This window comes from Canis lupus, chromosome 24 (genome assembly GCF_048164855.1).
Source record: "Canis lupus baileyi chromosome 24, mCanLup2.hap1, whole genome shotgun sequence".
NCBI classification, from domain to species: Eukaryota; Metazoa; Chordata; class Mammalia; order Carnivora; family Canidae; genus Canis; species Canis lupus.
In genome coordinates this window covers 7227873-7251737 of record NC_132861.1, presented here as the reverse complement: position 1 = coordinate 7251737, position 23865 = coordinate 7227873, and the positions used below count along the sequence as shown (strand labels likewise).

The window sequence follows — 23865 nt, the reverse complement described above, 5'->3', positions numbered from 1 at the left end:
GTGCAGTGAAGAGTTAACTTAGCAGGCTTGGGATATTCAAACACTGTACCTTTCAAAGAAACAACTGTCCTCTGACCAGCTCTGGGGAGATAATGTCTAAAGCCTTGAAATATCCTGTCTAGCAAAAGTGTAGACCTACAGCCTTGGAACTTGCCAGATAATTGATGCTAATAGTGTGATTTCTGGTGAAACCATATTGAATCAGGGTGACCTCTGGAGGTCCTGGAGACTGAATGAAGCCAAGAGAATTAAGCACTGTTTACATGATTCCACTGGAAAAGGATGCCTGGAAGTTTACTGTTGCTCTCTCCTTGACTCTACTCTATGAGCCTCTTCTCTTACTTTTGCTCACTTTTTCTGTATCTTTTAGCTGTAGTAAACCATAACTGTGAGTATACAGCTTTTCCAGGCTTTGTGAGCTTTTCTACAAATCATTGAAAATGAGGTGATCTTGGGGACCCCTGAAGACATAACTCTTTTTGTAAATATACCTCATGGGAAAATGTAAGACTGTGATTAGTAACTTTTCCACAGAGTACACACATGATCATTGTACATATTACATTTGTTTGTGTGTAATATGTAAGTGAAAAGTTCCCAAGCCCACATGTAAGTGGGCAAGTCGTTAAAACTGCTGAGACCTTCAGCCAGGACCCCCATTTATTTATTTATTTATTTATTTATTTATTTATTTATTTTTTTATTGGTGTTCAATTTACTAACATACAGAATAACCCCCAGTGCCCGTCACCCATTCACTCCCACCCCCCGCCCTCCTCCCCTTCTACCACCCCTAGTTCGTTTCCCAGAGTTAGCAGTCTTTACGTTCTGTCTCCCTTTCTGATATTTCCCACACATTTCTTCTCCCTTCCCTTATATTCCCTTTCACTATTATTTATATTCCCCAAATGAATGAGAACATATAATGTTTGTCCTTCTCCGACTGACTTACTTCACTCAGCCAGGACCCCCATTTTGATGAAAGGATATCAACACTACCATTGGCTTATCCAATCTTTTTTTTTTTAATTATTTATTTATTTATGATAGTCACACACAGAGAGAGAGAGAGAGAGAGAGAGAGAGAGAGAGGCAGAGACATAGGCAGAGGGAGAAGCAGGCCGGGAGCCTGACGTGGGATTCGATCCCGGGTCTCCAGGATCGCACCCTAGGCCAAAGGCAGGTGCTAAACCGCTGCGCCACCCAGGGTTCCCTGGCTTATCCAATCTTTACAGTATGTGGATCTGTCCTTAACCAGTCACACAGAAAACTTGTCCTCCAAGCTCTTGAAAAACCAGAGTTGGCAATGCCAGCTGAAGCATTTGCTAGTTATAAGACTGAGAAAATCTCATAACCTCTGAACCTTAGAGTCCTTTTTGTAAGCAGAAAAACCAATAAATATTACACTGGATTATTATGAAGCTTAACAAAGATAATATACACATGAATGAATAAAAATAATAAAGGATTATTCTTTGCCAGTAGACTTGCTGAAGAGGATCTTGTCTTCCTGTCTCATCTTCTTTCTCTTCCTTATCTTTCAAGGAAGATTCAGTCTTTGCCTAGTTCATTATCTGGAATTTGATGGTTCAGAATCAGAAAAGACAGAAAGAGAAGAGGTACATAGATTAAGGCTGGGGAACAAGTGTTTCAGGAAGATTTTTAAAAAGATAAGTCTAAGAGCCCCTGCAAAAGGAAAGAAAGTGTGACAAATGGGTGATAGAGGGGGGTATTTTAAGAAGTGTTGAATTCTCTTCATAATAGTTGTGGATCACAAGTATAGACCTGAGCAACCTCAGTTTGCTTCCCGATTTCTATCAAAACCCTATGTGAGAGAAATGATACAGAAAACTCCCTAAAGAATAGACTTTCTATTTTTCTGTAGATTAGGCCAAATCAAAACACAGAAGATTTCATAAGCTGATATTTGTCTTGCTCCCCAGAAATTCCTTCACTGAGTTCTACTTGAGCTAGATGTCCTTAATTTACATCAAGGGAATAATAGACTAAAAGGTATACTGTACTTCAGAACACTTTATCAGTGTGATGTTACACTCTGGAAATTTTCCTCAGAATCTAATACCAGAAAGATTTGTTTCCCTAAAGATCTAATATATTTCTCCCTTCTATACACTGATAAGCACTTAATTAGGGCTATCATTAAAATCAGTCAAATTTCTAGTCCAACTTTTGTAATGACCTAACTTCTAAGTTTTATCTATTTGCATTTGAACTGCCTTCTTTATCCCTACATGATGATCAAATCAGGCTATTGGAAAGAGAGGAATACCACCAGATTAGGAAAATTTTGAGGTTGTTGGGAGAAGACAAAGAAGTTAACAGACTTCCTTTATGCATGTGTGGGAGAGAACATCAGTGGGAGTAGCCTTAAGACAGGCAAAAAAGTAAATCAACACAAATTTAGGAGTTTCAGTAGGCCAATAAGAATAGGGGAATTTGATGGAGCTTTAAGAGTTAAGGCTAAATGAAAGAAACTTCTTATGAATTTGACCCAGCTTAAAAGATCTGAGCAATAAAAACAAATATAGTGTTATGGTTTTAGGATTTATGCAAAGAATTCCATTTATAATCAGGTAGCTGTGAAGTGTACAGTTTTGATTTTTAAATACCAGGTGATTGAACCTTGGAGTCCCACCAGAAAAGACTAAGTGTGCTTAAGGTTTTAAAGAGGTTTAACCAGCTGGGGGTGAAAAAGTTTGAAACTGAACAATCTAGGTAGTTATGAAGTATTGTGCCATGCAGAGTATTCATAATCTATTTCTGCGATTATAAGATCAACCCTAGACCTTGATTTATAAAAAAGAATATTCTTGAATCATTATTGACTCCAGGAGGCAATACAGTGAGACTTCTTTCTGAGGGTCTTCTTATTGGTTTCATGAACAAAGTTCAGAATGTTTGTGTCAGTCCATGTTTATTTATTGATCAAATAAACTAAAGACACAGAAAATCACACCCAAGAAGAGCCTTAGAAACCATCTAGCCCTGCTCCCTCAGTTTATTGGTTTAAAACTGAAATTCACAAAGGCCAGAATTATACAGTTCAGCTAATGGCAAAGAGCTGAGGCCTTTGGATTCCAGCATAAGTTCTCTGTTCTGTGACAAGAACATCAGTCTATTCTGCCCAAAACATTACCAATGCAAGCTCTACAAATAAATTTGAAGCTATTTCTGGTGCAAAAGCCAAGACTCACAGCTCAACTATTCCTCTTATAGAATAATAGTTCACATTTGCTTTTTTCATATAAGTTATTCCCATTTTAACTCTTTTAACTTTCAAATTCCAATATAATTTGCATATTCCATAAAATTCCCAAGTGACTTTACTGAGCATATATGTTGACTGTATAGACAAATCTCATTTATAACTTGTTACTATATGCCTTTCTTTATGAATCTCCTCTTTTATGACTCAAAATTTCCTTTTAAATCTCCTCGGACCAGTATATCTCTATTTTCACTAAGGTTTGGTTTGCTCTTTTAAATTCAAAAATGTAACCTGTAACTATAAATCTTTTCCTCAACAAATAATCATACTTTGTAGTTCCTTAGTAACTTACTTTTTTGTTTCACCTCCTTCCATCCCAGGATATTTACAGAAGTCTTATTTGTCCTTATTTTCATCTCATAAGTATCTTTTCTACCTATAGAGCATCTTCAGTTCAAGGAAAGAAACAAAACAGAATAAAAAATGTCTTAAAGTATCTTATAGAAGATACATTTTTTAGGATCATTATGAATCCTTGTTTTCCTTAGAAGTTTTGTGCACTATTTTATTTTTTAGTAACGCAAAAATCATCATTAACATATTTTCTATTTTTCCTATGGTAATATGGCCTATTTTTCCCCTTCTTTTTTTTTAAGATTTATTTATTTATTTGAGAGAGAGAAAGAGAGAGCACAGCTTTCTCTGTAAGTGAGTAGGTGGCAGGGAAAGAGGGAGAAGTGAGAGAGAATCCCAAGCAGACTCCATGCTGAGCACAGAACTTGGTGCAAGGCTCCATCTCATGACCTTGAGATCATGACCTGAGTTGAAACTAAGAGTCAGATGTTTAATCGCCTGAACTACCCAGGTTCCTTTTCCGTTATTTTTTAAAAATGGTACTTTTGCTGCATCCTGTATAACAGATAACAGAAATAAATTAAAGAATGATAAATATATATATTTTTTGTGATGAAGAATTAATCAAAATAAGTAACTGATTTTCTCACTCAACCTCTAAAACTATGGAAGACCTTTTGTAAGAATTAAATTCAAAGTCTTAAATGAACTCAAATCTGCAAACTGAGCAAATACAGTCAGAGCAGTGAGTAGGAATTTCTCAGAATGGCTCTTATCTCTTCTATTCATTAGATTATTTCTATGAAATTGACTGTAACATATGAAGTTATTAGAGTCAATTTTATTGTTTCAATGCACTGCTCTCCAAATTGGTCACAATTCAGAATTCACTATAACTAAAATATGGATTATTCTTTTAACACCAGAAAAAAAAAAAAAACACCAGAAAAACATTTCTACATTTCCTACCACCTGTTTAAAAAAAAAAAATCCCTTTACAAGCCTTAGAAAAGATCAAATTCACCATCAGGCTAAATTTTAAGTGCATGATTTTAAGCCATCTTCCTGGAGCATTTCAGGGACACATGCCTCAAGGAAATACTTTCTGACATCCAGCCAGTGTAGCCATAGCCCAAACATTCCTGGAGTTATTTTAGTGTTCTGTGATATCTGCATTCCTATTCTTTTTTCCTCCTTTCCTGTAGTATCACAGCGAGAAAGCAGTCTGCCTCTGAAACTGTCGAAGGGTGTTCTTTTAATGCCTATTTTTTCTTGAGTGAAAACCAGATATTCTGTATATTTTAGTTTTTTCTGGCTCACACCATTCACAAACACAACCCATTTCCTTTACAGTGTCCACTTACTGCACATCATGAATATTTTGAAAAACCTTCTGTCCTAGGAGATCCTGGGTGGCTCAGTCCTAGAAGCCACTGCCTTCAGCTCAGGTCATGATCCCAGGGTCCTCCGAACTAGCCCTGCATCCTGCTCTCTGCTCTGTGGCAGGGAGTCTGCGTCTCCCTCTCTCTCCGCCTGCAGCTCCCCCTGCTTGTGCTCTTTCTTTCTCTCTCCCCGCCTCTCTCTCAAATATACAAATAAAATCTTTAAAAAAAGAAAAATCTTCTGCCCTAAACTTTCCCTCTCTTCCTACCTTGGATTTCTGTGTCTTTCCACATACAAAAAGGAAGCATGCCATCACTCTTTAGGAAATTAAGATTCTAAAATCTCTTTCCCCTCTCGACAATTTCTTACATAGATTCTGAATATTCATAATCTCACATACAGAAATAGTGATATTAAAAATATTTTTAAGTAAAAGTTTGTATTAGTTATATGGTTATTTTGCTATATGTCAGTAATATATCCAAATACATCATTATTATCTTCAATGATATTTTCAAGTGGTCCAGGTACTCCTTCCAGCTCAAGAAAAATTTCAATTTTTTCTCAAATGAGACTTCCTACACCACAAAATTTTTAAATTTTCATTGGTCACCTATAATATTTTTTTACTAGTTTTTTTTTAAGATTTTATTTATTCATGAGAGACACAGAGAGAGACAGAGACATAGGCAGAGGGAGAAACAGGTTCCCTGGGAGAAGCCAGATGTGGGACTCGATCCCAGGACCCCAGGATCACTACCTGAGCCAAAGGCAGACGCTCAAAAACGAGCCACTCAGGCTTCTCTGTAGACTAAATTTTCTTAAACTGTTTTCTAGGCCTGTCATATTCTCCTGTGTCATTGTAATTACGTATTGTATCCATGGTGGGACACACTGTTCTGGACAGCTTTTTTTAGTTGCTTTATATACTGCTCTTCACAGCCTCCAGAAATATGTGTAGTTTATCTGTAGTATTAACTGGTTTAGAACTTGTCTTTCATTGTCATAGCTAATTACTTCTTTGCAATCCTTGTTTTCTCTTTCATTATTTCTCAAGAATAGTGAGTATTAACTCATTTACAAGAACAGGTCAGTCTTCAGTAATTATTTCAGGCATCACAGGTTCCATCTCCAGGTTGACTCTTTTTTCCCCCTTTGATGCTGCAATAGTTATTCACAGAGCATGGAATTTTGAACATGCCTCATTGTTTTTGGAAGATAAAATCTTGAATTCTGCTATTTTCTTTTTTAGCTGGCACTTCTTTCTTTCTCTTTCTTTCTTTCTTTCTTTCTTTCTTTCTTTCTTTCTTTCTTTCTTTCTTTCTTTCTTTCTTTCTTTCTTTCTTTCTTCTTTTTTTCCTGATGCTATGGTGCTATTTCTTCCACTGCACCATCTTTCTGGAACATCATGTATCACCAAGTACAGTGATTTCTTTTTATAGTCATGCTTGATTTTTTCTTGTTAACCTCTTATGATGATCATTGCACAGTGTATTAAAATAGATGAACACATCATATTATAAGTATTTTTTAGTCTTTCAACAGGATATGCCTGGTGCTTAACGTTTGGACACTAAATGATAATGGTCTATAAGATAATTCATGTTCATAGATCTCTACACATAGAATTTCCAGGTAAATTAGAGGCAATCTTTTTCAACCTAGCAACTTTTCTTAGCTAGAGCTCAGTACGGCTACCATCCCTTGCCTTGATGCTGGCAGTTGGAGTGCTGATGTTAAGGGACATTCCTGAACTAGTTGGAGCTCAACCTTTAACCTTACGGATGGTGGAGCTTCAATCCCAAGCTATGTGGCCATGTAAGCAGGAAAGCTGAAGTGTCCTTTCTCACTGACTGTGTTTCCCCTTCATTCAAACTATAGAGAACAGTTGGAGTAACTATAAAATATAGACCCTGTTCTAGAGGTTAAAAAGGGTGACACCCATGGTTTGATTTGCTTTTAAATGGCTTATTTTGTCTTTCATAAAAAGATCTCCTGCCTCTTTCTCCAACAAGCAGAGAAAGTGACAAGTCTGCTCCAGATCACTGTGCCCTTCCACATGCTCCTTCCCAAAGCAATGTAAGCTCCTTTGGCCGACATCTCTATTTCACAAGATGTTTTCTTTATATTTGCATAATTTAAAAATGTTAATCTCCATAATAAACAGCGTGGGAGCTGTACTGGAGTTTCCATCTCCCACTTAATAAAATCTTAGAGTTTTTAAATAATGAAATTTGAGAGATTAGGGACATTATACTCTGTCATCCTGCTCCTAGATTTTTTCAAAATTCAAGGGGTCTGGGAAACCTGATACAAAGTCCTTGAGATGCACTGCAGCCACATCCTTTTCATCCCCACTCAACAAATGTCTGTTGAGTAATTTCTCTGTATGTGGCTCTGTCTAGGATACGTCTATGAACAACCAAGACAAAACTTCTCCTTTCATCCAACGATGGAAGGAAACCTACCCCAAACAAGATTATTAAGTTAAATATATGATAGTTAAAAGCACTAGGGGAAAACATTAAGGAGGAAAGGGAGATGGGGAGGCGAGGTGTTGATGGTTCTGAGACATCACTCCAAGCCTTAAAGGGAGAAAGTGAGTTGCAGGCAAAGGGAATAGCAAGCTCAAGCCTTGAGACCAAGTGAGGGGGCCAGAGATAAGAACTCAGCCTCTACAGCACTTAAATCTCCCATGACTAATACTTTCCTCAAATCAAGAAAAAACATGACATAAGACAAAAGTAGATAATTCACATTTTCTTAAGATTTCCTGACCCTTATTGTATGTGAGATCACTGAGCTGTCTTAAGAACTCCTTAGCACACAGAGGGCCTTAAAACCTTGCTTTAACTTTTCCTGCAGCTTAGGCCAGTTATTCTAAAAGCAGCTGTTTTAGGTCTACTTCTCCTAAATATGTAGTCCATAATAAAACACTTTTTGGATCTATTTGGGTTTTCTTAGCCCCCTCTCCCTACCCCCTGCTGTGATCTTAATTGCTTAGAGGTGACATCTCATTGACAGCTGCAAGGCTGCAGACCCCATGCCAATCTCACCAAAATGAAATCATTCAGCACCCCGAGGGGATCTTGGCCTTCTGGACTCTTCAGTTCTGGCTGAGAAATGCGTGCCCTACTTTGACAGTCTGAACCACAGGGGAAGAAGCTAACCAAAGGAGTTTCTATTGCTCTCCTTCCTCACCTCTGAAGTTGCCTTAGCACCACAGAGGGGCCTACAAACCCTTCCTCCTTACTTCTGAGCCGGCAAATTCTGTGAGATCAAACAGCATGAAGGGCCAGGGGACTTAGAGTCACAGTAGAACAAGGTGGAGGTATACATTCGAAATTTAGCATGTAAATGAGCCAAATTGGATGAGCGGGATCCACAGCAAATTTGTGAGCTTACATAACTTCAGGAAAATGCCAGTTCTAAGATCCAGTCAGTTGTTGCCATGTGACAATAAAGTCCAGTGTTGCCAAATCAGATTTTTAAAGAAAAGACAGAAATCCAAGTATTTGTATGATTTCCTGACATTTGAATGTTGGCAACTAGTAATTTTTTTAAAATGCAGAATGATCATTGATCCCTTCAGTCACTGCCTATTTCATGGCATTCATGGCAGACTGAAATTCAAAAACTAGAGGTAGAGCAATGATAGGAAGTAATTTTTTTAAAAGATATCAAATAATTTCTAAATTGCACACCAACTCTGATATATTAGTTGTGGTTACCCTAAGCATTGTGTTTAGGATTCGGAGGCTATTTCTAGGTCAGCAGAGAAAGCACGGTGTTGCATTATCAGCTTTGAACGATGGTGTGCAACACATGTGTTTGCCATTCTTCAGGCAGACTCTCCTCGGGATGGTTATGATGATGGTAGGATAAATGTTTTCAGCTGCCCCTACTTCCTTAACTCTTCAATTTAGGTGTGTTTCTCTCAAGTTCTCCAGAGCCTGGGAAAATGGAGTGCTGACTTTCAATAAACACAAGAGCCCTGCCAAACAATCAGGTGCCTTTGCTTATAATTCATGATGCACAAATCAAGCTAACACATTCAGCACTAGAGCTGATGGAGGATAATCAATGTGATCTATCAGTAAAACACCTAAGATATAATTTATTCAGAGTTCTTGTGATGTAAAACTATCAGAGCAGAGTTTCACTCCTCTAGACTAATTGGGTGTCAGATCATTAAATATTTCAATCTGTGTTGATAGTCTAGCTGATTTTATTTTACCAAAATGAGTTGTTCTTTAGAATTAGAATGTGTTGGGATCCCTGGGTGGCGCAGCGGTTTGGCGCCTGCCTTTGGCCCAGGGCGCGATCCTGGAGACCCGGGAGGAATCCCACGTCGGGCTCCCGGTGCATGGAGCCTGCTTCTCCCTCTGCCTATGTCTCTGCCTCTCTCTCTCTCTCTCTCTCCCTCTCCCTCTGTGTGTGTGTGTGTGACTATCATAAATAATAAATAAATAAAAATTTAGAATTAGAATGTGCATTAAAACAACAAAGTCCAAATATTTTTATTTTAAAGAGAAACAATAAAATCCAATACTGGAAAGCAACCCAAAGACAATTATTTTTAGCATTTTAATTCTTGACAGGGAGACCGAAATCAAAAAAGTAATTGAAAAATGTTATCCTCTATGAGGTAAGGCCATTTTAGTGTTTAAAAATATATTTTTAAACATACATCCATTTATTTTGAGCTCCAGAAGGAATTTCTTTATAGAAAAACAGCAGCAAACCTATCAGATAGGTTCTTATCTGTTAATTCACTCAGTTTTCCTTCTAATAAAACCTCTACCAAAATTCTATTCAAAATAAGGGAAGGTCCACAAATTCCATTTCCAATAGTTACTAACTCAGTACTGAAATAAACTCCCTGAGTAAATTGAGTGGGTGGTAATGGCCTCTATGATGAAGGAGTTTGATATAACAAATCCTCTTCCAAACCCCAAATCTCTTTCCCATCAACATGCTGTCAAGGCCTGAAATTCATGGATCAGAATCTTTCTGACTATATTTTATTTTGTTATTTTTTAAAGATTCTATTTATTTATTCATGAGAAACAGACAGACAGAGAGGCAGAGACAAAGGCAGAAGGAGAAGCAGGCTCCATGCAGGGAGCCCGATGTGGGACCCGATCCTGGATCTCCAGGATCATGCCCTGGGCTGAAGGCAGGCACTAAACCTCTGAGCCACCCAGGCTGCCCCTGACTATATTCTAACAATTTCTTATTATAGTATCATTTAATCTGTAGTGTCAAAATTTTAAAATTACAGTATTTTTGAGGCATTAAGAAAAAATTTGCAGTTCTGTAGAAAACTATGCATTGTCTGTAGCATACTCTTCCACTTACTTGATTCTGACTCTATGGGAGATTTATCTCCAATTGTGTAAGCGGTAAGCAGCTGACAGCACTGCAAAATAATTCTTGTCTGTAGACATACAAGTAAACTCTGATGGAGGGATCCACCCTCCCACCTATGGAAAAAGTCTGTTTCCATTGATATATTCATCTCAACAGTCCTTATCTAGCAATGTATCTATTCTTTTGGATTCTTCTTTGAATTGCTTATAACATCTGTTTTTTCTTGATCCATGAGTTAAGTAAGATTTTTAACCCATGTTTATTTTATATTTGTATAAGAGTCATGATCTTCCTTATTTTTGAAAATTATCTTCTAGCAGTACTTACCTATTAGATCAATGTAATACAATTCCTATTAAGTAATATAAATATTTACTCACACTGATAAAAAAATTAAGCCTTCAACCCTAATGTGGGGTGTTTTTTTGTGATTTTCTTTATCCTATCAAAACTTCCATTGCAAAATTTTTCTCTAAAAAGTTTATTTTGCCACTGAGCAGATTTCCACTCTTTTTTATACATAAAATCTTATTTCACTTCATGGTTTAGACAAAGTAAAAATATAAACAATTTGTGGGGAAAGAAACATTAAACAGATAATTATTGAGTATTGTTCTGTTCAGATCTTACTCATTGTTATAGGCTAGTTGTGGACTCTTCCCCTAGCCAATAAATATGTTGAAGTTCCAATCTCCAGTACTTCAGAATGTAATCATATTTGAAGTCTTTAAAGAAGTGATTCGGGGGCAGCCCATCCAAGAACAAATTCACCTCTATGGCATCCATCACCCCAGGCAAAGTTAGCCAGTCAAAGCTCATGCTCTAAGTCCGCAAAGAGTTTCTCTTGTGTAACATCAATGTTAACAGGATGACCAGGCCAGTGTCTGAAGTTCTCATGCCTAATGCTTCCTTTGGTAAATCTGCCTTCCAATTCAGCTTAACCTGCAGTCCCTCCAACATCAGCCCTGCTACCAGGGCAGCCTCTCACTCAGTTCAATCCTGTCTTCAAGTGGGAAGAACAATTCCAGATGATGGAGAAATCCATAGTGTGGTGAAAGCAGTGAGATGCAGTGATGTAGGACTGAAACTGAAGGTAAAGACCATCAATTGACTAGCCACAGAAAATCAAAATTCCCCAGAATAAAGCAGGATTAGGGGTGAAGAGAAAGAACAGAGCTTTCATGCATATGTGAGATATACACTTTCATGGATATGTGAGATATACACTTTCATGGATATGTGAGAATAACTTGAAGGTTGAGTGTGAATAGTCTGGAAACAGCAAATGCAAGCAAGATTGGCAGGATGACAGCACTCTTGCTCTAAAGGTATTATAGTCATGAAGGGGATGTACAAGTAAGCAGGTAACTAAAATACACTTTTGATCTATACATGATCAGAGCATGCTAAGATAACTTATAAGAGATATATGGATCCTGGTCTGGATCAGTGCAGAGCATAAAGAAAGGTAGCATTCAGGGACACCTGAGCAGCATTTATTCAGCATGATCCAGAGAGAAGCACCAAATGTGGCCAAGATGAACTTTCCAGTCACTGGAAAAGCATCTCTCTAAGTGGAGGAGAGATGATTGATCAGGCCTTGTCACAGACTAATGAAATCTTTCCTGGTGCTCACTAATCAATACTCTGATTATCATTTTATCTTTCTGAGTATCCTAATTCCAGCATAGGAACACCCCAGATAGAGAATGCACAAATTCCAGTAACTAGAATTAAATATCTCACACTGAATTACTTAAGTCTCTTGTGAGTAAATTGCCATGAATCATCTTCCTAGGCTTTTCAACTCAGAGAAAATGACAGAGCTGAGGGCCAGACTGGGTACCTTGCTAAATTCACCAAAGGTAATGTCTCCTATGAGCCTTCTTGACAGTCTTTCCGCATTCTCCTGGAAGGACCCTAACCTTCTCTATAGCCCCTTTGCAGCTTTTAACAATGGGCATGGCAAGTATGAATTGAATGTCACAAGCCCTGTGGAAACATAAAACTCATTTTATTTTATGACTACACATTTTCTCTGACAAGCTCAGTACCAGAAAAAGTAAATTTGGTCCAATCAGAAATCTTAACCCAAACCAGTAAATTTTCCAGTTGCTTATGATTTAAAATTGAGAACTGTCAGGTAAATATTCAATCAGATGTAATTATCATCAACGATCACTGTCCAGTTCCGTGTTTCTCTGCCTATAATCATCCTCCTCTGCTATGAACTGCATGTCTGTGGCCCCTCAAAATTCATATGCTAAAATTCTAACCCCCAATGTTATGGTACTAGAAGGTGGGTCTTCGGTAGGCCAGTAGGTCATGAGGATGGAACCCTCATGAATGGGATTAGTGCTCTGATAAAAGATATCTTTCCTTTCACATTTCCCACCACCACCCCTGAGCTTCCTAGAACATTACACCCCATGAGGACTCAGTGAGAAGATGGCCATTTATGATCAAGAAAGCAGGCCTTCGCCAGACACAGAGCTGACCATGCAGGGACCCTGACTTCAGGCTTCCAGCTTCCATACTGTCAGACATAAATGTGTGTTGGAAGGCCTGAGTGGCTCAGAGTTTGAGCATCTGCCTTTGGCTCAGGGCATGATCCCAGGGTCCGGGATCAAGTCCCACATCAGGCTGCTTGCAGGGAGCCTGCTTCTTCCTCTGCCAATGTCTCTCCTTCTCTCTGTGTGTTTCTCATAAATAAATGAATAAACAAAATCTTTTTTAAAAAGAAAGAAAAAAAAAAAGAAATTGGTGCTGATTGTGAGCTACCTGGTCTGTGGTATGTTGTTATAACAACCAAATGAACTGAGGCAGTCTTTATTCATCTAATTCTCAGGACACCTGTGAGAGGCTCCTACTCATCACCCCTTTGGTTGTAAAACCCAAAATTAAGACCCAATGTTACATGTGACATGTGATAAAATTAGGAGGGCCTCAAATAACCTAATCTACAAATTCTCCTCCCTACTCTGCTTCATGTATAAGGTCCCCTAGCTGAAAACCCTCCTTATTAAGAGGACCAGGCACAGCTGCTTCTTATCCCTGAGCGATGGGTAATTCTGTTCCCTGCCTGTCCCCAGAAGTATTCACACAAGCCAATCACATTTTCCCATAGGAACCAGGGTCACCTCATCTTCTCGACACTATAAGGCCTGCCTCCCACCTGCCTCCCCACTATCTATTCTAGTCCCAGTCGAGTACATGTAAATAATTCACTACTGGCATTTCAGCTGCCAGTGTCAGGTGTCCCATGTTTGGTCATCCCTATAACTGTAAACCAGGAATCCTCTCACCAACAGGATCAATAAGAGGGAATTAAGATACCCAACAGCAGCAGTAGCAGCAACAGCCAGAGAGGAAAGGAGATTCAGTTTCATGACCTACTGCACTTGGTACCCGGACGTTTCTACAGCTATGTTATCACTGCTGTATCCTTATTTCGTCTGTGCACTGACAGCAGTGTTTTATTACTCCTGCTTCCTTGGAGTGGTCCTATAGATGGTCTACAGCAGCTTAGAAAGAAAGGGCTTGGGGCAGCTTCCTGGTTGGGTAATACCCAGTGAGTGGGTCTATACCACCAGCTTATCATATGAGGCCTTGTCTCATCTTGGAAGCCTCTTGTTGTAGCATAGCTAGGTAGCCAGCGAAGACCTCAGCTACTTTCCCTAGCTGACTCCAAGCCTACAGGAAACCTCCAAATATCCCCAAGCTGAGCTTGACTATAGAGAAAGCTGAAAGTGATCTCTGCTTTCTCTTGATTCACCTTGCTGTCTCATCAGGACCCTTCTTGCTCTAAAGGCAACAGAGGGCCTTGCAAATTCTGTTGCTCAGAAAACTCTAGAAATGGTATGTCAGTTCCTTACTTATTTGCCAGTTGCTGCAAACCTAAGAGCGATGATTTAGAACATATTTCCCCTATGTAGATGTGTGGGCAGATACATGTGCACTCAGATGCCTTTTTTTTTCTCCTCTGCATTCCCTCCTGTAGCTTCCCTTCCCTTCAGAGCTTCCCAGTGAGTGATGGTGTCAACAAAAGCCTGCGCTCACTTTCTTTATATCCTCTGCTCACATCCACCCTTTGCTGCAGTCTGATTCCAGTCCCTGAAACCCCTCTCTATAAAGTCACATTTATCTTCAGATTGTCAAATTCAGTAACAGTTTCCATCCTGGTCTCATTTGACCTCACTGTGGTATTCAACACTGCTGTCCATTCCATCCTTTAAACTCACCTTGGGGAACACTGGGTAGCTCAGTGGTTGAGCATCTGCTTTCAGCTCAGGTCGTAATCCTGGGGTCCTGGGATCGAGTCCCACATCAGGCTCCTCATAGGGAGCCTGCTTCTCCCTCTGCCTGTGTCTCTTCCTCTCTCTATGTGTCTCTCATGAATAAATAAATAAAATCTTAAAGAAAAGAAACCCTCATCTTAGCATGAGTGACATCACCCTTACCCACTCATCCACCTCCTTCTCTGACCATTTTTCAGTGTCTTGCATACAGGATCTCCCAATGATGCCTCCATGATGCTACTGTTGCTGCTCAGAGCCTGACTCTTTGTTCTGTGCTCTTCCAGCCATATATAGCCTCCTGGGTGGCTGTGTTTAAGTCTCTGCTTTCCTTCAATGACCACTGATGACCCAATGCCTCTGACACTTTGTTTTCAGCTCAGACAACACTTCTGGGTTCTGGACCCACAAAGGGGACCCACAAAGGCTGCTCTATATTGGACCTTTCTACCTGAGTGTTACCTACTCACTTCATACTCAACCTGAATTAAGATCTCTTATTCCACTGTATTCTCCTAGTTGAAGGCATAATCAGTTACCCAATAACTTAGTGTTTCAATCATTCTAGACTCTGTCACTTCTGTCCCCACCTCCTAAGAGACTGATTTTCCCTCCTACGAATATGTTGGGCTCTCTTCAACTTCATTGCATTGCTAATTTCAGGCCCTCATCATTTGTTTGCCTGATTATTGCTCTCTCGGCCTCTAGATTGCACAAGGCTTTCTTCTACCCAAGCTCCAGAGTGATTTTCTAAAATGGTCAATCTGTTCATGTCAGGTCGCTTTCCTGCCTAAAACCCTTCAGTATCCCATGACTTTCGGGATGAAGATCAAATTCCTTAGCCTAGCACCTGAGGCCCGTCATGATCCAACGGCAGAAAGGTTAATACTCTAGCATCATACTTCACTTACTAGAGGTGAGAATACAGAGAAGTTACTTAACCTTCCTATGCCTCAGTTTCCTCCATGAGAAAAAGATAGAAATAGCAGTTATATAATAAGATTATTGCGAGGATTGAGTGAGAGGAGGCATGTGAAGTACTTACGGCAGTGCCTAGCATATAATAAGCAACTTATTTTTAATAGATGTTATTACTACCATATTTCTAAACTTTTTCTTCCCTTTTCTTTGGCCATACTGGTCTACTTGACATTTGTGGAAATAGCTAGTGATTTGATTCTTTTCGTTTTCCTACCACGTCGCTTCCTTTGCTTGTAATGCCTTTCTCCCATTCTTTATCTAGCTAACACACACTCAGTTCGGAAACTCTTCTCATTTCACTATTTCCAGGAAGCGTTCCTTAACATTTCCACTTCAGTCTAATTTAGCTTGCCCTGTGCTTTCATAGCCCTTTATAGATACCTTTATCCCAGCACTTAATACTCTGCATTAGACTATGATTATTAATGATAAGATTCAACATACTGTCGGTGGTTCCAAGAATAAGATTTGATGCTGCTGAATTAGGGGTTCAGGAAATGGTTGTTGGGTGAATTTAAAAAAATGAATCATTTCATTTCATCAGGTGCTCAGAGACACCAGGCCAACTTTGCTTCCAAAAAACATCTTCAAGATTATTCTTATCTCATTCCTTTCTCTATTAAAAATCCCAATTTCTAAGCTGTGCTATTAGCTCACTGTCAATGGTGAAACTGAGCTAGTCACCTGATAATTATAGTTCAATATATATCTAAAGGATATATGTATTTTCAAAGACATTGAAATGAATGTTTACTCATGCGACTTAAAGAAATATGGCGGTAGGAGGGGTGTAGCATGACTAGGTGGGGAAGACAAGTTGCTAAGATTTCTTTGCAATCTTCAAGTAACATTAAGTGGGTATCCAGCATCTATAGGTAAGGAAAACTGAGAGCTATGCTATGCAGGATTAAGCTAGGAAAGCATCAATAAACTTTATAATTAAGCTAGTTGCCAAGATACTTAAGCAATATCAGTAATAAAAAAGTTACATGACCATATAAAGGGATAAAAACTTGATATACGCTATAGCATGTTAAGTGAAAGAAGCCAGATACAAAAGGTCATATATTATACAATTCTTTTTACATGAAATGTCCAGAATAGGCAAATCCACAAATACAGAAAGTAGAGTAATGGTTGCCAGGAGCCAGAAAAATAGGAAGTGACTTCTAAGGAGTGCAGGTTTCTTTTTGGGCTAATAAAAATGTAGTGGTGCTGAGGGCACAACCTTGTGAATATACTAAAAGCCACTGAATTGTACCACTTTGGATGGGTCAATTCATGGCATGTGAATTATATTGTAATAAAAATGTATACAAAAAAAAGTGATTCACCAAAAATTATTACCCACAGGAAAAAAAAAACAGTGAGGGTTATTTATTGTTGCTATTAGAAGGTCCACAAATAAAATCACATTTCTAAATATGAAGGATTATGTAGCCAGTCATTTTAATAGCTTATATAAAGCATTTTTACATTTCTTTTCCTCCAGTTTCCCAGAAGTCTTCTGCTGTATTGTAACCATTCATTCACAGACTCTAAAAACTAAAATTGTCATTGGTGTTTTTATTTCTGCTCTAAATTTCAATTTTCTTTAAATAATTTCTCTTAGTTTATAATCCTCAATTTAGCTCATTCAATAAAAATAAAAACCTGCACTATTTTAAGTTAAATTCAGATGTTCCTTTTGACCATTAGGTAAACTTTTAAGATAGACATTTTAACTACTCACTCTAATGCCATGATACACTGTAATTAATAACATTCTATATTTTTTTATTTTCACAGTGACATAACATTATTATTGCTCACTGTAAATGTCAATTATAGCAAGACATAAATTGAAACATTCTTTAGGTAACAGAAAAGATATAAGGATGCTTTGCTGGTATTCTCCAACCACTTAGATAATGCAAAGTTGAGCAATTACTGAATAAATGTTTTTAAATTGTCCACTATGTAAAACTATGGCTCTCAACCTTTTTGTGCCTGAGGGGCTACTTTGAAAGCCAGCTATTTTAAGCAACACATTTGAAGAGATTAAACATACCATGCAAGTTAGCAGTAATCATTCTGCAGTATATTATCCCAGAATATAACATCCCATAGTACTATGAAAGTATACAGTCATTATCACCTCATACCTGTTAGGATGGTAGTTCATTAAAAGAGTAAAAGAACAAGTGTTGGCAAGGATGTGGAGGAAAGGAAACCCTTGTGCACTCTTGGTGGGAATGTAAATTGGGGCAGATGCTATGGAAGACAGTAGAAAGGTTCCTAAAAAGAAGAAGAAGAAGAAGAAGAAGAAGAAGAAGAAGAAGAAGAAGAAGAAGAAGAAGAAGGAGAAGGAGAAGGAGAAGGAGAAGGAGAAGGAGAAGGAGAAGGAGAAGGAGAAGGAGAAGGAGGAGAAGGAGGAGGAGGAGAAGAAGAAGAACAAGAAGAAGAACAAGAAGAAGAACAAGAACAAGAAGAAGAAAAGAAAGAAAACCCTCCAAAACCCCCCACAGAATTACGATATGATTGATCCAGCAATTCCACTTCTGGGTATATATTTGAAGGAAACTAAATCACTATCTCAAAAAGATATTTTTCACTCCCATGTTCATTACAGCACACTTAAAACTAATACTCAACTAATAAGTGTACAGACAATAACTTTAGTACACCTGAAACTATTGAGATAATCATATCTCAATAAAACTGGAAAAAAGTATATAGTCATCACACCATTCAGAATAACAATGTTCATATCTCTACCAATAGTCTATTCATGGCAGTGTCAGCTTTTTTTAGTATGCACCTCAAACCTCTTCCAGCCTTAATACCCACTCCCCACTTCCAAGGTCATTTGTACATTTTTAGGTATTTTTTTACAGCAGCATCATATCTCCCAGTACTAAAATTATGTATTATATATTTTATATACACATGTACATATATATAATTCATTATACATTTATTATAAATTGGCACACATGATTATAGAAGCCAAGAAGTCCCAAGATCTGTAGTCAGCAAGTTGAGGAACCAGGAGAGCTCCAATCTAAAAGCCAGTAGGCTCAAGACCCAAGAAGAGCCAACATATCTGCTGGAGTCCAATAGCAAGAAAAGCCCAATGTCCCAACTTAAGACAGTCAGGAGGAAGAGCCCCAACCACTCTCAGGGAGGTTAGCGTTTTTATTCCATCCAGAGCTTTAACTGATTGAAAAAGGCCCAGCCACAAGGGAGAGCAATCTGCTTGACTCAGTCTACTCATCTGATGTTAATGTCATCCTAAAACACCCTCACAGACACACCGAAAATAACGTTTGTCCAAATATCAGGCACCATGGAACTCAATCAAGTTGACATGTAAAATTAACCACCACAGTTTCTCAAATAGAGGGAATGTAATACAAGGAACTGGTCACAAAGATGTTAGCAGAGGTAAAGGAACAAAGGTGGAAAGATCTCTTTATCCATGGGTGGAAGAACAAAAGGGGAAATAGTGTTACATAGATAACATGCTTCTGGGAGTTGCTATGGCCATTGCTGCTGGTAAGTTGTACTGCTTCCACTCTACAGGAAACCAAGCATCTGCATTCCCACTGTCACCACAGGAGCACAGACCCTGGGAGATGCCCATCACTGCTTCTGCTACTAAAGCCAGAGCCCATACACACTATGTTGCTGAAATCACTGCCTGGGCAGGAACTCAGGAGCCTGAATTTGTGTGCTTGCTGCTGCTTCTGTCCAGAAGTGCTACCATAAGAAGGAAAAAAAATGGCTTCTTTCCCCTTCCACCCTTCATCCAATCACCCACCCAATGCCTCCCGTGGGCCACACGCAGGACTTTTGAATAAGCTCTCAAGCAAGAGAATCTGGGAAATATCGTTTGCCACCTTTCAATCCCCCATGATTCAAAGGAGATAGGAATGGGGCAGAGAGCCAACAACCACATAACCAGAACAGCCCCTATGATTACTCTCTTTTTTTTTCATATAACTTGTCCCACATGGGGCATCAGCTCTGCTCTTTTATTCCCCAAACCCCACTAAAAGCAAGCTGTTGTGTGCAGCACACTTTTTTGAAGGTTTTATATAATTTATATAATAACATAGGGGAGAAAATCTCAAAGTTAGGTACTAATTGTGATTATTCCCACAAACCAAGGGGAATAATAAATATGAACAGTTTCATAGGGGTTCTCTTGTGGTCACGCTGTAGGTTTCAGCCTTGCTTGTTTCTCTGTGCTCAGGGTCCTACATCTGTCTCTTTTCCCTGCAGCCCCATGTCTCTTCTTCTCCAGGAAGACTGCAAACCAGTCTTCACTTGACAAAGCGGCTCAGATTTCTTTGTTTTCTTACTCTTACCTGTCAAGGTAATTTTAAAAATAAAATATCCATCTACCCCAGAAGTGAATTTTGCCACTGCTTTAGATAGAAAAAGCAGTTGTAGTCAATTTTTGTTTTAAGTGATCATTTCTTCTTTCAGTTATTCATATTATCTTTCTTTGATGCAGTTTTGATAATGTCAAGCCTCTTCTTATTTGCAGCAAATGATACCTTGCCCTTTACTGTAGGGTCCCATGCACTCAACTCTGTTTCATCTGCAGACATTCCTATTACAATATGCATCCTTAATTATACAGTAAAATAATTTTTACACATCGTCCGAAAGTTGGTGGCATACCTGTGAAGGTTTTCAGCATACCCACTGAGATCCCCTGAAGCAGCAGATGATCACAAGTGTGGCAGCAAATACAATGAATCAGACATTTATTTATTTTCAAGGCATTTCCAATCCATGTTAGGAAAACAAGACCTACATATAAAAACTATAAAATAGGGGTCCCTGGGTGGCTCAGTCAGTTAAGCTTCTGCCTTTGGCTCAAGTCAAGATCTCAAGGTCCTAGGATGGAGACCCACATTGGGATCCCTGCTCAGCAAGGACCTTCCCCCCTGGGGGGTATGCTTCTCCCTCTCCTTTCTGTTCATGCTCTCTCTCATTATCTCTGTCTCTCTCTCTCAAATAAATAAATAAAATCTTTAAAAAAAAACTATAAAATGAAGCAAGATACTTCAAGGTCCATGATTTTTTTAAAAGCCAAGTACCAATAAATAAATAAATAAATAAATAAATAAATAAATAAATTTAAAAAGCCAAGTACATGGGATGTTGGAAATAGCTTTGGTTGGAAGTGTCCTCAGAGCTAAATCTTGGAAGATAGGTTTGGAAAGACAGGGAGAGGGAAGGAAAGGAACGTGTAGGTGGAAGCGTGCCATAGAGGAGACATGGATGCACCAGGGTGCAACCACCTTCGAGGAACTGGATGATTTGCAAGTATCTTCTCCCATTCAATAGTTTTCCTTATTGTTTGGTTAAATGGTTTCCTTCACCATGCAAAAGTTTTTTGTTTCATGTAATCCCATTTGTTTATTTTAGTTTTTTTTTTTTTTCTTTTGTCCTTGCCTGAGGAGATTGTTCCAAAAACTATTGCTAAGACCAATGTCAAAGAGCTAACTGCCTATGTTTTCTTCCAGGAATTTTAGGATTTGGTAGAAATGCAAATCAGTCAACCGCTATGGAAAATACTAGGAAAGTGTCTCAAAAAACTAAAAACAGAACTACCAGATGATCCAGCAATTCCACATCTGGGTATTTATCTGAAGAAAATGAAAATACCAATTCAAAAAGATACATGTACTCCTATATTCACTGCAGCATTGTTTATAATAGCCAAGATATGGAAGAAACCTAAGTGCCCATTGATAGATGAATGGATAAAAAAGATATGGCATATATTTAAAACATGTATATATATGTTATATATATACATGTATAATAGAATATTACTTAGCCATAAAAATGAAATCTTGCCATTTTGGGCCTTAGGAATGGACTTAGAGGCTACTATGCTAAATGAAAGAAGTCAGACAAAGATAAATGCTGTCTGATTTCACTTATATGTGGAATCTAAAAAATAAAACAAAACAGAAATAGACTAATAGATACAGGAAACAAACTGTTGATTACCAGACAGGGGCAGGTGACACAGATGAAAGGAATTAAGAGATACAAACTTTCAGTGATAAAATAAGTAAGTCATGGGGAGGCAATGTGTGGCACAGGGAATATAGTCAGTAATACTGTAATAACTTTGCATGGTAAAGATAGTGAATAGACTTGGGATCATTTCATAATGTCTAAAAAATACTGAATCACTATGATGCACACTTGAAACAAATAGGATATTCATGTCAATTCTACTCCAAAAAAAAAAAGAATCTGTGAGTAGTTAACATGAGAAAGCCTTGAAATTCTCATTGAACTGAATGACGTTTATTCCTATACATATTTCTCCATAGAGTTAACAAAAACTACCTTAGTGATAAGCCACACAACTAGATGGATTGCTTTAGTCTCATCTACCTCCTTCAGATCCTGGAGGTGGAGGATTAAAACACATTTCATACAGGATCAGACTATTTGCAAAATACCAGAGTACCCCCTGGGGGTAAACTAGGGTGCTAAAGCAAGCAGGGTTCACCAATGAATCTGGGTCAGGTTGAAGAAGAAAAGCCTTGGGATACTTAAGATGCTTCATTTCTCTTTAGTGCTGGTAATAAGCTCATCTCACCTTATTCATTTTGAGCCTATAAATCGTCCTCACCTCTCTTCATTGGCTTCTGATCTTCCTAAAATTGGTTAGGTTGACTTTGCTTTCTTTTGTGTTTCTAGACTTATTTTTTTATTCGATAATTTGCTTGATTTAATACCCTGGCATCCATTTCTCATCCCACATGCTGTTTCCAAATATAGCCTAAAAATCTAAAGTAGATTCATGACTGCTTCTCTCCTTACGGTAGTTCACCATGCTGAGGTGGTACTACCCTCACAGGAGGTATCTGGAAATGGAAATGAGTAGTGGTTTGTGTTGTCAAAATGATTTTGGGGTAACAATAGCATTTGAGAGTGGAGGGCAGGGCCGGTAATGCGAAAAGTTCTACAATTTGGGGGAATATTCCAACAATAGTTTTCTCATCTAAGCTGCTAATAGTCCACTTCATAGAGAAATATTGCTTTATTTTGATGTCTTTATTTGTAGGTGTTTTATTACAGAGGCCCAAACACTTCAGCAGAATGGACTCAAATTATTTCCCTTACAGTCTAGCATCATGCTATATATATATATATATATATATATATATATATATATATATATATATATTTCTTTTTTAATGAGGAATTGAGAGAAGCTTGTTGATATGATAATAGATTTATTGCTGTGGTTCAGGAAGGCAGAAATTCAGACCTAGATCCTCAATTAGTCACTCCCTGCTCATCATACTATTCCCTCCCCAAAGGGCTTCATAAGCATTTTGCAAATTGTCTTTATCAATCAAGATAACCTGCTCCCTCTCTGTTCTCTACCCCACAGAATGTGTGCAACACAGAAAGAATCATAGCAAACTGGAGGCCAAAATATCACTTCATATATGGCTAAACAAGTGCCTGATATATCAAGGAGAGGTGTTCTTAAGAGTTCAAATTGGAGACTAAAGTTTATATAAGGTAGCCTATGCTGAGCTTTCTATTCCTATTCCATTCCCATACACAAAGACATAACTTTCCAAGTGGCTGAATTGAAGAAGAAAGTAAAAGGAGGAAGATTTTGGCTATTTAGCTAGGATGAGTTTTAGTTTGATTTATTAACTTGGTCTCATTTATTAGCCAGAGACAATTGTAGAATGAATCAGAAATGGAAAAAGAAAGATGGGAGTCTGGCAGCCCAGGGACACAGGTCCCTTCCAGTCTACATCGTAGAGAGAAATGCAAGAGACAGAATGTACAAGACAGTGAACAAGGCTGAATTCCTAGTCCTAATGCTATAGTAATTCTGCTCAGTAGAAAACTATGATCTAAAGAATGACTTTGTCTCTTGAGATTTCATTTTCTTTCTTCTTTCTGGGAGATTGAGAGCCAAGAAGAGAGTCAGTAGAAACAGGCCTTGAAAAATGAATGGAAGAATTTTCATGCCCTACATCTTAAGCCTTTATGTACTTTTTGATCAAAAGTGGTCATAAATAGTGTTATAGGGTGTCTCGAACTGAAATTTGACTTGGAGGTGTGAGATACATTCTGGAAAAAATGAATCCATATGAAAAATTATGAGGGATAGATACAGTGAAGAAGAGAAAGGTTGATGATCTACGTGTAGAATTGGCAATATTTGGTTACAAAGCAGATGCAGAAACCGGGAAAAGGGGG

General features: G+C 38.3%; 1 long non-coding RNA gene across 1 annotated transcript; it reads right to left on the bottom strand.

Moving 5' to 3' along the window:
* Window positions 1-1009: 1009 nt before the first annotated feature.
* On the bottom strand, window positions 1010-3676 carry LOC140616398 (uncharacterized). Its single transcript, XR_012016892.1, has 2 exons — window positions 3582-3676; window positions 1010-1574 (listed from the first exon to the last, which is right to left on the bottom strand). It is a non-coding gene; the product is annotated as an uncharacterized lncRNA (long non-coding RNA).
* Window positions 3677-23865: the final 20189 nt, after the last annotated feature.